Source organism: Eleutherodactylus coqui, chromosome 5 (genome assembly GCF_035609145.1).
Source record: "Eleutherodactylus coqui strain aEleCoq1 chromosome 5, aEleCoq1.hap1, whole genome shotgun sequence".
In the NCBI taxonomy this organism is placed as follows: domain Eukaryota; kingdom Metazoa; phylum Chordata; class Amphibia; order Anura; family Eleutherodactylidae; genus Eleutherodactylus; species Eleutherodactylus coqui.
Window position 1 is genome coordinate 204,670,077 of NC_089841.1, and position 3,679 is coordinate 204,673,755.

Below are 3,679 nucleotides of genomic sequence, written 5' to 3' on the forward strand. Positions count from 1 at the left end.
GCCATGCCCTTTGTGTACCCTCACAGTAATAGTGCTCACTAGTGACCCCTTCATAGTAATAGTATATATGTTCATAATAGTCAGTTAGCTGCTGCATATAGTGATATTGATTACAGTGCAGTTACCTGAATTCATGAATGGGTGAGTGAGAGCTGCCTCTGATTGGTCACAGCCCTCAGCCAATCAGAGGCAGCCTATTCAGCAGGCAGGGATTTTAAATCCCGGCTGCTGAATACTACAGAAAGCAGTTCAGGAGAAGAGTCGGCTGGACGCGGCTGATCCGCGGCAGCTGCAAAAAGGTGAGTATATATATTTTTTAATTTTTTATACTTTTTTTTGGATGCTTTTCAGTGAAGGGCTTATATTTGAAGCCCTTCCCCAAAAATTACTACAGCGTTTGCCGGCAGCCCATTGCTTTCAATGGGAGAACATCGTTCTCTTCTGCCACAGCTGTGAAAGTGTCAGGACAGTGTCCGGGATATGGGGGTCCCTGAGATATCCCGCAACCCCTGTCCCTGCCTACTTGCCCCCCTGGGCTAACCCCCAGGGCGACAACTGGGCGACGGTCCCTACCCTCACTAGGGAAGCGGGACACGGGAGACAAACAGACACTGAGACAAGCAACAGTAGAATGGTCAGACAATCCGGGTCGGCAACAAGAGGGTACGCAGTACGGAGGGGTCAGGCAAAAACGTAGTCAAGTCCAAAAGCAGGTGTCAGAAAAGCCGAGGTCACAAGAGCAGTCAGGATAAACGCGGGTGCAGCTGGAGAACCAAACTAACACTGGCGAGGCCTGAGAGGAAAACACACCTATTTAAATGCTGTCAGCGCTCCCGCCCCAGAAGCTGATTGGGGCGGGGAGCCTGACAGCAGCAGGGCTAATCAGGGCGGTGCTGGGGACACGCCCCCAGTCTAGCTGCACAGACAGTTACTAGGGAAGCCAGCCTGGTAGTCAGGACACTAGAAGCACCAGCTGCCTCCCTAGTAACCCGGCGGCGACCAGTCTTACAGCGGCCCGGGGAGATCACAAGAACCGGGGTACCTCTGCGCCGCGCTCCCGCACCCCGGGTGGCCGGACCGGTGGTGCGGGCACGGCGGCCCCGAGAGTTGCCGGTTCTGACAGTACCCCCCCTTCTACGGGGGTACACCGGACCCCCATGGCCAGGTGCGGGCTTAAGCGGGAAAGCCCTGTGGAATGCCTGGACTAGGCGTGGCGCATGAACGTCCCTGGCAGGGACCCACGTCCTATCCTCAGGGCCAAATCCTCTCCAGTGGACCAGGTACTGCAGCCCACCTCTAACCCGTCGGGCATCCACAAGCCTTTCTACTTCATACTCCAGTTCCCCCTGTACCAGAGAGGGAGGAGGCGGGTTCTGGGTGGGGAGAACTGGAGTCACATACTTCTTAAGCAAGTTCTTGTGAAAAACCTTGTGGACCTTCCAGGGGTCAGGAAGTGCCAACTTATATGACACCGGGTTGATAACCTGAGAAACCGTAAATGGGCCAATGAACCGAGGAGCAAGTTTCAGGGAGGGAACCTTAAGTCTCAGATTCTTAGATGATAATAAAACCTGCTCCCCGACCACAAAAGGTGCAGAGATAGTACGTCTTTTATTTGCGTATTTACGCAGTTTCTCTTGGGAACCCTGAAGGTTCTTACGAACCTGGGCCCAAACTGTGCACAGTTCTTCGGCGGATATGTCGGCGGCCGGATTGTTCGAGACCAAAGGAGTAGAAAGCGAGAACCGGGGATGGAACCCATAGTTACAAAAAAAAGGTGACAGTTGGGTCGACGAGTTACCATGGTTGTTAATAGCAAATTCGGCGAGAGGTAAGTAGTTGGCCCACTGATGCTGGTTATCAGAGACAAACAGTCGCAGATACTGGATAAGTTCTTGGTTCATCCGTTCCGTTTGTCCGTTACTCTCGGGATGGAAAGCAGAGGAAAAGGACAAATTAACGTTTAGATTTTTACAGAAGGCTCGCCAGAAGCGAGCGACGAACTGAACCCCTCTATCAGACACAATATCCTCGGGGATCCCATGTAACCGAACAATCTCCTTGATGAACATCTCAGACAAAAGTTTGGCGTTAGGCAACTTGCCAAGTGGAACAAAATGAGACATTTTGGAGAAACGGTCAACTATTACCCAAATGACCGTATTCCCCAGCGAGGATGGCAGATCAGTAATAAAATCCATGGACAACTGGGACCATGGCCTGGACGGAATGGGCAAGGGCAGAAGAGGCCCCTCAGGACGTCTCCTGAGGTTCTTCCCCCTTGCGCAAACCGGGCACGCGGACACAAATACCCGTACATCCTTGGCCATGTGCGGCCACCAATAGAGTCTGGCCGCTAACTCCAGAGTACCCCTGATACCGGGGTGTCCAGCTAGGACTGAAGCATGTGTCTCCTCTAACACTTTCAATCTCAGTGACAACGGGACAAATAATTTGCCTTCCGGAAGGGCTTCAGGAGCAGATTGTTGAGCGGCGTGAATGAGAGGTGAAAGGTCGGAGGAGACAGCAGCGAGGACCACCCCAGGGGAGAGAATGCTCTCAGGCTCCGGCTCGGAAGGTTCCGGAGAACCAAAACTCCTAGACAGGGCATCAGCCTTGACATTCTTAGAACCGGGTCTATAGGTAACAACAAAATTGAACCGAGAGAAAAACAAGGCCCAGCGGGCTTGCCGAGCATTTAACCTCTTAGCGGAATCTAGATAAGTGAGGTTTTTATGGTCAGTGAGTACCGTAATCTGGTGATGGGCTCCTTCCAAAAAATGCCTCCACTCTTCAAAAGCCCACTTAATCGCCAGCAATTCCCGGTTGCCTATATCATAGTTCCGTTCGGTGGACGAAAACTTCCTAGAAAAATAGGCACACGGTCTAAGGTTGGTGAGAGTGGAGGGACCTTGGGACAGTACCGCTCCCACACCAAACTCAGAGGCATCTACCTCCACCACAAAAGGACTGGACAGATCCGGTTGTACTAGGACAGGTGCAGACGAGAACGCCGCCTTTAGGGTATTGAAGGCCCTCAGAGCCTCAGAAGACCAGGTCCTCACATCTGCCCCCTTTCTGGTGAGGTCCGTTAGAGGTTTAGCCACCACGGAGAAGTCTTTAATGAATTTGCGATAGTAGTTGGCGAAGCCGAGGAAGCGTTGAAGGGCTTTCAACGACCCTGGCTGGGCCCACTCCGTGATGGCCTTCACCTTTTCAGGATCCATCTGGAAGTCGCATGGCGTGATGATATACCCCAAAAATGATATCCTTTGTACCCCGAAAACACATTTCTCGAGTTTAGCAAACAGCTTGTTATGTCTGAGTCGAGCTAGCACAGTCTGAACGTGAGTATGGTGACTCGGCAAGTCGGAGGAAAAAATCAAAATGTCGTCTAGATATACAACCACGAACACCCCCATGATATCCTGAAACACTGAGTTCATGTACCCCTGAAAAATGGCGGGGGCGTTACACAATCCAAAAGGCATAACTAGGTATTCAAAATGCCCGAGGGGCGTATTGAAGGCGGTTTTCCACTCATCCCCCTCCCGAATGCGGATGAGGTTGTATGCTCCCCTGAGATCAAGTTTGGAAAACCATCGGGCACCAGCGACCTGGTTGAGGAGGTCAGGAATGAGTGGAAGAGCATACTGGTTTCGGACTGTGATTTTATTTA